Below are 14,710 nucleotides of genomic sequence, written 5' to 3'. Positions count from 1 at the left end.
CATTTTCACAATAGGGGTGATTATTTCCGGGACGCTTTGAATTTCTTTCCTCTTTGGATAACATTGACATTCAAAGTAGAACCGCTAAATCCAATCAAGAAATAAATTTTATTTTATTCAGCGTAGCGTTGGAAATAAGTAATAAACGTAAATAAACTAATGCATACAGAACACGTTTCCCGAAAGTGAAGTAGACGAGTCCTGTATGTGCTTTGTTTCGTGGCACAAAATGCAGGATTGGTAAAATTGAGACTCCCTTTCAATACTGAGAAAATGTACTTACGTGGTCTGCATGAGAAGGCAAATATTTATCCCAGGAAAATATCTAATCCATATTTTGTAATACTTTCTAGTATTATTTCCAATAAATTTCCTATTAAAATTATTTTACAACATATTATGAGAAATTTGAAGGCACAAATTGCCAAATAAAAATGTAATAATTATTTCTCTCACTCTGCTAAATTGATTGATTTCTCAGGAAACTAACTCAAATTGGTTGGAGTAACATTGTTCATTTCCTATATTTGAATTCTTGCCTCGTGAATGTTTTGTTAGGTATTAAAAGACCCGAAGTAAACATACGGTACGAGATGATGTCATTGCAAACTAAAATAGCTCACCTACTCACCCAGTCAGTCACGATAAAGTTTCGTGAGTCGTGACCTTGATGATGTGATGATGAGTCTCCTCTCATAACTCATCATTAATTTGTTTTATGTGTTATAAATTTATCACAAAATGCAAACAAAATTTTAAACACTTTTGTTCACTGGTCATATCAATTTTCGATACAATTTTAGGCACAGGCCTATAATTCGATACATTTTAGGCCGATTGGAAAACTTGGAGTGTGTTTTTTGGAGCAAACAAACAAACCGGGTAAACAAAAGGAATAAAATAACAAAGAAATAAATGATCGTGTGCCATTATTATTTGCTGATTCAAATAGGCCTACTCATGTTATTTGCCTAATCATGTGGGATGTCATGTGTGCATAAATTGTTGCCAAAAAAATCGTTGGGACTGTCAAAACAAATATATAAACAAATAAATAAATAAGTAAAAGGAAATAAATAAATAAATAGATAAATGAATAAATAAATAAATAAATAAATAAATAAATAAATAAATAAATAAATAAATAAATAAATAAATAAATAAATAAATAAATAAATAAATAAATAAATAAATAAATAAATAAATAAATAAATAAATACACGGGAGAAATGTGATATGACGGACGTAGCAGTAACTTTATTGATATTGATAATTGCTAGCTTTCGATTAATAAATAAATAAATAAATAAATAAAAAATAAATAAATAAATAAATAAATGAAATAAATAACAGCTGGCGTAGATTTCTTTTTGACATTGGGAAGGATGGGGTTGGAAATAATTTCTTGAAGTATATGAAATGAATTCAGCACCTTTTGGCGACATATTAAATAAGGTTATATGGTACAAATGCACGCGAAGCACGCGAAAAATTTTGCCAATTTGAAGCTAAACTGATGGTGAAAAAATGGATTAAAAAATGCACTTTTTGGGCTAAAATGGCCAAATTAAATACGAGGTTAATTTGGTCAGAAACCCACATACAGGCGTCAACATGATTGTATGGAACACCCCTGGCAAAATATCGGGGATACCCACCTCCACCTCCCCACCCCCCCCACCCCACCCCATTCTACGCCTATGATAAATAAATAAATAGATAAATATTACAGAACAAACAAAAGCAAATTCAGAAGAAGAATTAAAGGCCCATTCAGTGATTTCATCAACATTCAGCTTTTGGTACCTTTGTCATTGTCATAGCCATGCTGGTTCAGTCGAAAGCTGTGCATTTAAGACGTTGAAAATAAGGCATTTACAAGCTTTTACATGAATCTGTGAATTTATATAGGCTACAATGTACTGACAGTATTATAAATTAGCTACTGTTTTCTTTCGTTTCATTAGGCCTATATAGTGGTGTCATTATATGGAAAGGTTTGTATACAAAAACGATTCGCTATCATTATGCCAGTGTCCACCTCGATACACATACACATTTTTTGTCCAAGAACTTCCAAGCGGCAGTGAGTGGCGTAGCTAGGGGTGGGCACTGGCAGGATGGGCGACTCGCCCACCCTGGAAAAATCTGGGGGGAAATTTTAGAGGGAAAAGGAAAAAAGAGAAAGGAAAGGGGAAAGAAAGGAAAGAAGGGGAAAAGAAAGGAAAGAAGGAAAAAGAAAGAAGAGGAAAAGGAAATGAAAAACAAAAGGGAAGCCTAAGAGGGATGGGGGAAGGAATAGGGAAAGGGGGATAAAAGAGGGAAAAAGAGGAAAAAGAACAGCAACTTGCATGTTTATTGTGGGGAAGCAATTCATGTACAGGGGGAAGGAGGTGTAAGAAAGGGGAAGAAATTGAAGAATATGAAGAAGGACGGGGAATTTAAGGAAGTGAATTGAGGGGAAGTTATTTAAGTGAGTGTAATAGAAGGGGGAAGGAATGAGAGAAAGGGGAAGAAATTGAAAAATGTAAAGAAAGAAAGAGAACGAAGGTTAAAGGCGGAAATAATTTAGTGAATGTAATTAGTGAATGAAACAACTTCTTAAATCCACTCAAGAATATCAGTATTGTTTTATTGTATTGTTCTTGCATTGTAAATTCATTTTTGTTTCCTTTCAGATAATTCTAAAATCAAAACTTTACATTTTTTACATGGCAAAATTTTCACATAAAAACGTTACAAATGTATGCAAGGAGGCTTCCCTCATGGTATAAAAATGCCCAAAACCCATGAGCTTCCGGGGGCTTCGCCCCCTGGACCCCCACCAGGGGCCCTAGAGCGGGCCTCTGGACCCCACGCCAGTGGTCGCTCCGCTCGATATGCTCGCTTCGCTCTATTTTTAATTATATTAACTTGGGGGAATTTTTGGAGCCTTGCCCACCCTGGCAAAGAGGGCTGGCTACGCCCCCATGTCTCTACACAGTCTTTGATTACACAACTACACGAGTAATAGCATCGTAAGAGCTGTGTGCGCTTAATTCAGCTGGAAAATTGGTTTTTGTCAAAACCTCTAGTGTTCCCTTCATCCAATCGGAAATTCTTTTATATCACTTCCCCCTAAAACACTTCTTCTCAACAGATACGTAATTCAATGTTTATAGCAAGGCGAATGTGGTAAATCTGTTGACAACGACCTATATCCCAGCACAATTTGTGATCAAAATGTAGGTTTTAAAAGTCAAAACCTCAAGTGTTCTGTGTTCCTTACAATATTTTTCAAATTGTCATTAAATGAAAGAGCACACTTTAATGATATATTGTCCATAGCCTCATTATATATAGCATGAGCAATGGACATTTCTCTTAATTTGCAAATTTGTGCAAAAAGTATAGGCCTACTACTTTTTCGTCGGCCTGTTTTGTCATACGGTTGTAAATTCAATGAACTATGACTTTGCTAAAGAGCACTTTCAAATAATATGTTGCCAAATTTTTCATTTAAAAAATACCAAATGACTAATATCCTTCACTTTTAAGCAATTGACAAACTATCTAAAAATGAGCCACACATGCAGGGAACCAATAAAAGTAGGCCTAACTTGTTCTCGACGGTAATAGATTTTGTCTGTGTGTAACAAATTAGTATTCAATTTACACAATCTGATGTCTTGATAGTGAGATCTAAAATTAGGTTTCAAATCTTAACTGCTCAAAGTTTGTCAAAACTTATTGGTCCTCTGGTCATTAAAGGTGTCCGAAACAGTATGTCATATACTTCCACTTCAAGTTGGTAACTAGGCTATACACTCTTAGAAATTCTTCTTGGCTGTTCTGTATGACAGAACCCTCAAGCATGTCAAGAGAAAAAAAATAGTTCTTTCTGGCCTTTCAGAACCCTTGCAGGTTTAAAATGGTCCTTTCTGACCTTTTTCCAGAACCCTTTTCAGGTCTGAAATTCTCTTCTTTGTAGAACCATTTAAGGTTCCACATACATGACAGCTCAAGAACCATTTTAGGTTCTATTTAGAACCGGGGTTTTAAGAGTGTAAGTGCCTTTATATTAATTCCTAAGCGCTCTAGCAAACCCTGGTTCATTAAAATAACAAATGTATAATGAGAATACTAAGTGAAACAGACATTTTTGGCAAATAGGTGGTTATTGCTCATTATTTTGACGCTAGTATCTAGACAATATGCTTTTTCCATTAATGATATAAAATTTGAAAAACAAGGATCATCCGTCAAATCGACTATTAAAACATTCATTTTGGTCAATCGCGCCACATCTTCCACCATCATGGCCAGGTCTGGTCAAGAGAAAAGGGTTCTTAAAAATTTTAAGAACCAAAAAGTGGTTAGGCCCTATTGCTCATTATTTTGACGCTAGTGTACAGACAACAATATGAGTACCGGGGTATGCTCTTTCTAACTATAAAATTTGAAAAATAATGTAAGGATCATCCGTCAAATCGACTATTAAACCCTCATTTTGGTCAAAAATAAATGGCTCGTAGAGCTTCGTAGTATGGTCAGACCTATAGAGAGGCCAGACCCTGCGCGTATGGCCAGGGCCTGCGTATGGCATAACATAAAATAGCGCCATCTGTAGTCATTTTGACAGAAATTGTTTTTAGTATAAAAACTTTTCTGATTGGATAAGAGGAACATGTATCCGTCAAATTGGCAAAAACCGGGGCAAAATCCAACTGTCGATGACGTTTATTGTTACTAGTGAGGATAAATAATCGCAAAAAAACCCAAAAAAAACCAGTTTTTGTGGTTTTAGGAGGTTTTCAATGACTAGAATTTCAATTCAGCCTATGGCATGGCTTGGCTTACACCACATTTCGCCATACTGCATTTTAGAAACGCTTGCTGTTAGAATAAGAAAAATTTAATTGTAATTATTGCACAGGTCACGGCGACCCTGTGACCTTTCCGGAAAAAGCCGAGTGGCAGGTGTTTCAAATAAATATTTTCTATGTAAAAACTGTACCATCAGATATATAGGTAATGGAATATATGAATATTAACTGTACATCTATCACAACAATTTTTGATAACAACTTGCGTCACAATTGATCTAGTATAGAAGGTAGAGAATTTATTTCAATCTTATATACGCCATTTTTTTTTGGAATTAAGTGAAAATTAATTTTGTAAAAACTGAAATTTTTTATGTAATTTTCACATTAGACCCGACAAAAGATCACCGTTTTATTGTTATGATAATCTAATCTTTTGATTTCGTAAATAAAATTAGGGGTCTAATGTGGATTTAGGATGCAAACTGGAACAATCCAATGCCTTGTCAAAAGCATTTGCTTCAAAATGGAGTTCGGATGCACTTCGTAATACAACTTCCGCCACTGCGGGAAACCACATGCACAGCAGAGCACGCATGGCCGATATCAAAATCGATTTTATGTACTTTTGTGTCATTGTAGGCCTATTCATAGGACCCTCGTATTAATTGTCTCTGTGCGCTTGAGAATTCAACAATATAAATAATGGTAGCTTCACATTAATGTTTTAAGCAAATAAAATTCCAAAATATGATGTAGTAATGAAGTTGCATGCGATTTATTAATATTATATGTTTAAATTTTCACGATGACACTATTGAAGTCCTTCGTGGTCGAGGGCAGCGTACGTTCGAGCCCCGCCTCTGCCTAATTAAATGTCCTTCTTTTTCAAAATTTCATATGTTAGGGAAATGTGGCTGGGAGAATGTATGTATGGCGATGGTGTGGGCATGGCTATGCCTACCTTTTTCCATGGAGGTAGGCCTATATAAATTTATATACCTCCATGCTTTTTCAACATATTCAATGACACTCTGCGGACCGGTAGCTCTTTTTGACCGTCTGCGCAGCTGTCTGCATGATACATACTGCAGTTACTGTCCGTTTTCACTGCAATATATGTTTATATTTAAACACCATATTGTGTTTATTAGAGCAACACTTAATAAACACATAATTCATGTTAATGGTCTAACACTAATGTTCATAACATTAGTGTTAGACCATTAACATGAATTATGTGTTTATTAAGTGTTGCTCTAATAAACACAATATGGTGTTTAAATATAAACACTTGTTTTTGCAGTATACACAATACACAGTGCTCTTACCATTGACGCGTGACCTCTACAAATAGCCTACGTTAAAAGTATGGGGATTTGCCTAGTTAACGTCGCTGTGTGAAAAATAACCGGCCAATATTAAAAGTACTCTTCTAAAGTTCTAGAAAATATAGTTTTGTAACATGTCCTAAATTTTTAGCTAATTTAGATGTTTGGAAATATGCGTACTTTGGTGTTTTAGTGTATGTTATAGGTAATAGTACATTGCCTAGTTAACGTCGCTGTGTGAAAAATAACCGGCCAATATTAAAAGTACTCTTCTCAAATTTTAGAAAATATAGTTTTGTAACATGTCCTAAATTTTTAGCTAATTTAGATGTTTGGAAATATGCGTACTTTGGTGTTTTAGGAAGGATATGTAAACGACAGATAACACCAAAAAATATGAAGAAATTATTTCCAAACCGTGTTAAGTCTGCAAACCACCATGCTTCTCATTTTCAAGAACGCTGGTTAACAAAAAAAGCACGTATTGTCTCATTTCGTAAACAAAGACCACACAGAATTGTTCTCTAGCGCTCGCTTTATAATCGTTCACCCAACTGAAACTATAATCCCAGCCCATTGCTCCAGTGTACGTGTAAAGCAGAAACATATGTTGTGTGTATTTAACCAGAGAAGATATGATTTAATCAGTTGAGCTGTTTTCAATGAGTGTTAACTTGGTTTAATAGCTTTTAATGGGGTTTAAGTCCTGCAAAGGTCAAGGTGAATTCTACTGTAGACATGACTGCATCATGAATGCAATATATTGCCAGATTTCCCCAAATTTCGCGGACATTCCCAGCAAACATTGTAATATTGGCCCAGTAATGGCTTAAACCGGTCTACTTCTGGCAATACCGGACACGGCTGACGGAATAACGCCAGTACAAATCCGATACTGGTTAATGTTTGGCCGCCGGTGACACGACACCGGGCAGGATAACTTGAGCTGTGCCGTACTTGGTCCATTATTGGGCCAATTGAAGACTACCTGAATATGGCATCGAGCCGGCATGTACATAGGGGTACTGGCCCAGTTGCGGCAGAAACTTGGTGGCCGGGCTTGTAGGCCCCCGGGCCCGGAGGAGGCCTAAATGTGGTATGGGTAGCCTATGTGCGGCGGTCAAGGGTCCCCTTTTCAGGCTCTCCGGCAGTTGGATCATGTTCCTGTTCTTTGAGCCACAAACTTTGACAATTGTTAGGCCTATAGCTCTTTAGTCGAAATTTGGAAAATTTTGGATTAGCTCCAAACCCTATATAATTTGGCCCAATTTTAGTTCACAAGACGGTCAAGACCCATAAAAAATGTTGAAATTTCAGTTCATCAAGCCTATTTTGCCCCAAATCAGTTCCTAGTTCCCAAAGTTTGGCGCTCCGCGCCGCACACTCCTACCAAAATTTTAGTTGAGTGCCCCGGCCCCCGGATTATAAATCATCTTCATGAAGAGCCAGGCATAGTACAGGTCACCGACGGTGGTGTGGCCGTGCTTCCGCAAATGGCCGTCGGTGGTACGATTCTTCTCGAACTGTGACCCTGGGTATCGACATTAAGGTGGTATTGGAGGCATTTTCTAGAAATTAGGATATGATTTTCTTGGATCTTGGATGGTGAAACCGAAATACTCTAAACAGTTTAAACTGGAGGTACGTGTGATGAGAGCGGGTTAATTTTTGTGGTGTGGTCGAGCACAGTCATCTGTCAGGGAATTCTTGAAGGTAGCTATGGATGGTTGGTTGATCGTTGTAGGTGGAAGAGAGTTCCATTCCTTGACAGTTCTTTGGAAAAATGAATTTGAATATGCGTCGTAGGCTAGTCTGGTCTATTTGAAATTGGTTGTTGTGGCCTCTTCTGGAACGGCTTATTTTTGGGGTGATGTAGTTATTGTGGTCGATGTCCATCTGTCCGTTGAGGATCTATTAGAAACAGGTCAGCCTCGATCCCTTCACGGCGTCTGTCTTGAAGAACTAGCGGCCAGTTCAGGGAATTTTTCCAAAGCTGTGACACTGGTGTCCTTGCCATAGGTGTTTGTAACATATCTCGCCCCTGCGTTTTGAACCTTTTCAAGATTTTTGATGTTCTTCGAAGTGTAAGGGTCCCAGGCGGCGGTGGCATAGGCCTAGTCAACATGTGGACGGACAAGAGTATTGAAAAGTCTTTCTTTGATGGAGGATGAGGTGTCATAGAAGTTCCTTCTCAGGAAGTTTAGGATCCGGAAGGCCTTTGTTTTGGCATGGTCAGTCTGTTTGTTCCATCGCGGAGGTCGCTTTGGATGGATATTCCAAGGTATTGGCTGCTATTGGTTTCCTCCAGGTCGACACCCATCATATCATATGAAGTAGGGGCTTGATTTCTTTAATCCTCGTGATGATCTTACATTTGCTGGGGTTGAATCTCATTCCCCACCTGGTGGACCAAGTTACCATTTTGTTCGGGTCGGTCTGGAAATCACACTCGTCTTCGGGAGATCTTGTAGATAAGGCAGTCATCCGCGAAGAGTCTTGTTGTACTAGTCACTCCATCTTGGATGTCATTAATATGAAGGAGGAAGAGGTGAGGTCCCAAGACCGTACCTTGTGGAGTTCCGCTAAGAACAGGAACCCACTCGGATTTGAGCATGTTATACGGTATTTAAAGCAGAATAAATTGAGTAGGGTTACTGATCAATATGCCTTTTGTTTGAAGCAAATCGGACATACGGTTTGCATAATATATCAAATTATATTTTCTTTGTATCTTATTGTTTTTATTAATCAATACAGTTAATAAGCTAAAAGGACTGTAAAGGCTCATTAATAGGTAATTTTTGCCAATAGGCCTATTTTGCTAAAAATCAATGCATAAAGGCATGGTAGGCCTACTTTTATTTTGCATAGGCCTACTTTTACCTTGAAACTTGGTCAGTGTTTCTAATATGTTCTAATGTATAGTGAAGCCGCCCCCTAAATTTGCATATTTGCATAATTAATGAGCTAATTTGCATAAATGCTAATTAATTATGCAAACTAGGGTCCGGCGTGGCTTCTTCATTAAATTATCTGGAAGTCATTAGGAACCGTGTTGACCAAGTTTAACCTATGAACATTTAAGCTATGCATTGAATTTTAGCAACTGAATGATATTGGCAAAAATTACACTTTCAAGTCATAGGCCTATGAGCTCATTAACTGTATTAAAACACAGTAGGCCTACAATAGGGGCCTACAAAGAAATTTGAAATGTATGTATTATGAAAACCGTTATAGCTTAAAACAAAAGGCATATTGAGCAGTGTTCTCTGCCCTACTCAAATGATTATGTTTAAAACATAAATAAGAGGACTTCCAAAATGCCTCCATAACCACCTTAAGGCAGATTATTTTAATTTTAGCATTGAAATAGCATATTTTCTGGGGACAGCTTGGAAAAAAACTTGGATTACAATTGTGGGGAGAGGGGTGTCTTCTATCCTATACGAAGAGCCAGAGGTGGCAATCATACCATGCCCAGGGGCCATCAAAAGGTGAATCCATGGTAGGTGTAAAAGGAACGGGGGTGGGCTGGCTGACCCTATTTTTATTGAATGGCCGAGCGGATTTGCCACAATTTTTGGAGCAGCGCCACCCCTCCTTTTAGGGGGAAATAAAAGTAGCGAAGACTGGTTTCTAAAAGCGCAGATTTATGCGAACGAAAATATTGCCACCATCAGGGTAAGTTGGTGTGGCAGAACACACCGAGGTATCCGTCAAAGGAATCCTGGTCAGGCTTATAAAGACAATAAACAATGAATATTATTATTTGTTAACAAGCTTTATTAAATGTTCTTACTCTACAAAATGCATCTTAATCTACTACATGAATAACAGTTTATGTCACAAATGGCTTACCATACCTGGCTGAAAGGAATGATTTGATTTTAAAATGCACAGCTGTTTAATTAAACAATTAGTAACAGTGTTTTTTTATCTGCTGTTATGACGCAAATGGCCCACCATACTTTATTATGACGCAAATGGCCTGCCATACTTTGTATTATGACACATTACATCATTTTACATAAAGTTTCACAATTAACATTACAAAGAATACTTTTTATTTGAGTTTCATCAAAGCATCCTATACAATAACAAGTAACACATGGCACCTTTTTTAGGATTCATCAAAGCACCTGACACAAGTAAATACATAAACAAAGGTCACTGCACTATTAACTTCTTACCTTACTCCTGAACCTTAATGTCTCTACTACAACTGTACACTATTTCCTTCTACTGGTATCACCTGAGCACCTTTTTACCTTGAACTCGCCAATTCTCTAACTATTTTAATCTCACACAATCCTGAACAATACACGACTCTAACATTGTACACAAATGTTAACTCTCAATTTAAGCGCCTCAAACCTTCGCGTCCCTAAACTCTCACAAAAGCTCTCCCACAACTCGCCTAATCTGCAACTCCTAAATGCATAAACCACAAAAGCGCAATTGCCAACATTAATATTACATTTACAATTATTGCACAAAAATGACATTATGAATGCACACTGCAAGCATTATTTTTGAAACCATATTACGCCTACACACTGAACACATGTTTAGCGAATGTCCTCATATGGAAATCTATGTTGCGCACAACCTTCGGGAGCTGATGCTGGGAGCCACATCAACACATTCTGCACCACTGCGCAGATTCCCACTTGAAAGACAATCTTTTTATATAAAAACAAGCTTTTCATACAATGACACATTATGACCACTACAGACTTCAAAGTGCACGAGGAGTCTGCATAGCCTTAAATAGAAGTCAGTGAAACTTCCGGTATAGCAGTAATACGCCGTAGCCACCCGTCAGTGTTACTAGTATCTCTACTTCGGGTTTCTTCTGTCTTTTACGTGTCTTTAATGAAATACAACCTGTTTACTCATCAACACACATTTTTGAGTTGGTACACAAATCCCGTGTAATTTTATCCAATACTCAACTTGACAGACTTCAACACACACACAAATACAAGGTTTCAACAATGGCTGCATCACTTATTACATTAAAATGATCTATTTTTATCACACAGCAATCATCAATTTCAGTGCTAATTTTGTCAACAATGGCTTGCCATACTTTGTTTAGAAATACACATCTTGATAAAAACAGCTTACTATACATTTCACAAATTGAGCATTTTACATAAACCAAGGACTTTCATTCACAAAATGCACACAGAAATACAATTGGATATTAAGGGGTGCTTTACTGGGCTTAAAGGTAACTACCGGCTAGTGAAAGCAAGAAGACCTGAAGTTGACAATTTTACTGTACTTTCCAACAAATAAAAGCAAGAGAGACCCAGAAGCACAAGAGTCTCCACCACAACCATTTAAGGTAAGGGAAGGCCTAAAATATGACACCATCACATATCCAATATAACACTGATAGATTATGCAAATCTTGAATCAAATGGTGCACTACATACTTTAATATACACAGAGCATTTAGCCTAAACCAAAATGTGATTACGCAATCAGCATGCACAAATCTGGTAAATTATGCAACTACATGTTATTTAAAGTCACACATTATTTCGACCTGGCCTACTTTTTCGCAAAGTGCACAATATCTGAACCATGCTCACAATCGCAATTATGACACTTTTGGCGCACCATACTTTAGCTACAAAATGTCAATCGACATGATAAAATAGCTTCAAATATTTATTTACACAAAGTTTGACTTTCTGTACACAAAATGTCATGACAATTTGCAATCATCTGTGCTGCTTGTTCTGCAAAACATAATATTTTAATGCAATTTACTTTCCACAAGGTTTTGTCCCAATCCCTGCCAAACAATGACCTGAACTTGAACTCTGACCCAATTTCAGATATTTTGACTCTCAAAACAATGTTCAAAACAAATACAACCCAAAACATTGCTCAAAACACATCCCAATTAGGCAAACATTTGTTTAACTCATCCCCCCTCAAGAAGCACAAATTGTTTGTTTACATTTAAATATGCATATCAAAATAATAAACTCACATCAAAAATATACACACAATGTCCAATGTCCCATGTCGTCGCCTGTCGATCATGCTTGTCTGCCGTTGTCGCGAGTGCACTTTCGAAGAAATTAATAAATCCGACATTTTGCTGGCCAGTTTTTTAATTGCGAAATGTCCATTGCGATGCAAGAAAATGACGTCTTCGCTAAATCACTTGAAAATATCATGTCCATTGCGTGCGTCATGAGCTGCCAAAACTCCATTGAAGATATAACTCCAATCCAGGCGATAATATCCACTCAAATAATGCGAATCTTCCCCCATTTCTCAGCATACTTCAAAGTAAAATGTCGTCACAATTTATAACTCGTCAACTGGGTATATTTTGTATCGTCCATTTGCTGCTGTCAATTTTGCTCTGTCTTGTAGGCCTACACACGAAAATATTGTCACAGTAATCTCCATCTCTTCCAAAACTCTCGTCTTACTCCAGAAAAACATACAAAAGTAATATTATCCGTCCATTTGTCGAAATATTGTCTTCTCTCGTCGCTTTCCACTCGCCTATCCATCACGTAACACGGTCTGCACTCAGTCGGTCGGTCTTTCGGTCTAGTCTGACAAGTTTTCCAAATCGCCCAGCTCAAGACCCACGCCAAAGTTTGGATCAGCTGACCTCCGTCCAATCAGCGTCCGCGATTTCCAAATCCTCACAAAGGCCGAAGCCGCTTCCTGACTGACGGTGCTTATACGCGCTGAAAACAATGGAGAACTTTACAATAACAACTTAAGTGTGGTACAAAAAATACCTTGATGTGGCCGCAAAACACGTGATTATTTGGTTTGCAAAATAATGGAAAAACAAGCTATTTATAGGGGAAATCCCGTTACACAGCCCCCTCCCCAGCATTTGACGCCCCCGTCAAATACCAAGCGACAAACGAAACAAAAAAACGGGATTTCCCAATCTTAATTTACCTTAAGCATGATACACAAAAGTTATGACAACGAAGTGTTTACAGCCTGACATGGAATATAACACGCCCATGGGACTCCTTTTGTTAAACCAATCCCACCGCTGGGACTCCTTTTGTTAAACCAATCCCACCATGGGACTCCTTTTGTTAAACCAATCCCACCGCTGGGACTCCTTTTATTAAACCAATCCCACCGCTGGGACTCCTTTTGTTAAACCAATCCCACCGCTGGGACTCCTTTTGTTAAACCAATCCCACCGCTGCCACCAGTGTAAAAGGAACGGGGGTGGGCTGGCTGACCCTATTTTTATTGAATGGCCGAGCGGATTTGCCACAATTTTTGGAGCAGCGCCACCCCTCCTTTTAGGGGGAAATAAAAGTAGCGAAGACTGGTTTCTAAAAGCGCAGATTTATCGAATCGAAAATATTGCCACCATCAGGGTAAGTTGGGGTGGCAGAACACACCGAGGTATCCGTCAAAGGAATCCTGGTCAGGCTTATAAAGACAATAAACAATGAATATTATTATTTGTTAACAAGCTTTATTAAATGTTCTTACTCTACAAAATGCATCTTAATCTACTACATGAATAACAGTTTATGTCACAAATGGCTTACCATACCTGGCTGAAAGGAATGATTTGATTTTAAAATGCACAGCTGTTTAATTAAACAATTAGTAACAGTGTGTTTTTATCTGCTGTTATGACGCAAATGGCCCACCATACTTTATTATGACGCAAATGGCCTGCCATACTTTGTATTATGACACATTACATCATTTTACATAAAGTTTCACAATTAACATTACAAAGAATACTTTTTATTTGAGTTTCATCAAAGCATCCTATACAATAACAAGTAACACATGGCACCTTTTTTAGGATTCATCAAAGCACCTGACACAAGTAAATACATAAACAAAGGTCACTGCACTATTAACTTCATGCACAACTATTTAAAATGCCAAACCTTACAATTGATTTTTACCTTACTCCTGAACCTTAATGTCTCTACTACAACTGTACACTATTTCCTTCTACTGGTATCACCTGAGCACCTTTTTACCTTGAACTCGCCAATTCTCTAACTATTTTAATCTCACACAATCCTGAACAATACACGACTCTAACATTGTACACAAATGTTAACTCTCAATTTAAGCGCCTCAAACCTTCAAGTCCCTAAACTCTCACAAAAGCTCTCCCACAACTCGCCTAATCTGCAACTCCTAAATGCATAAACCACAAAAGCGCAATTGCCAACATTAATATTACATTTACAATTATTGCACAAAAATGACATTATGAATGCACACTGCAAGCATTATTTTTGAAACCATATTACGCCTACACACTGAACACATGTTTAGCGAATGTCCTCATGGAAATCTATGTTGCGCACAACCTTCGGGAGCTGATGCTGGGAGCCACATCAACACATTCTGCACCACTGCGCAGATTCCCACTTGAAAGACAATCTTTTTATATAAAAACAAGCTTTTCATACAATGACACATTATGACCACTACAGACTTCAAAGTGCACGAGGAGTCTGCATAGCCTTAAATAGAAGTCAGTGAAACTTCCGGTATAGCAGTAATACGCCGTAGCCACCCGTC

This window comes from Amphiura filiformis, chromosome 20 (assembly GCF_039555335.1).
Source record: "Amphiura filiformis chromosome 20, Afil_fr2py, whole genome shotgun sequence".
NCBI classification, from domain to species: Eukaryota; Metazoa; Echinodermata; class Ophiuroidea; order Amphilepidida; family Amphiuridae; genus Amphiura; species Amphiura filiformis.
Note: the sequence above shows the minus strand (reverse complement) of the source record.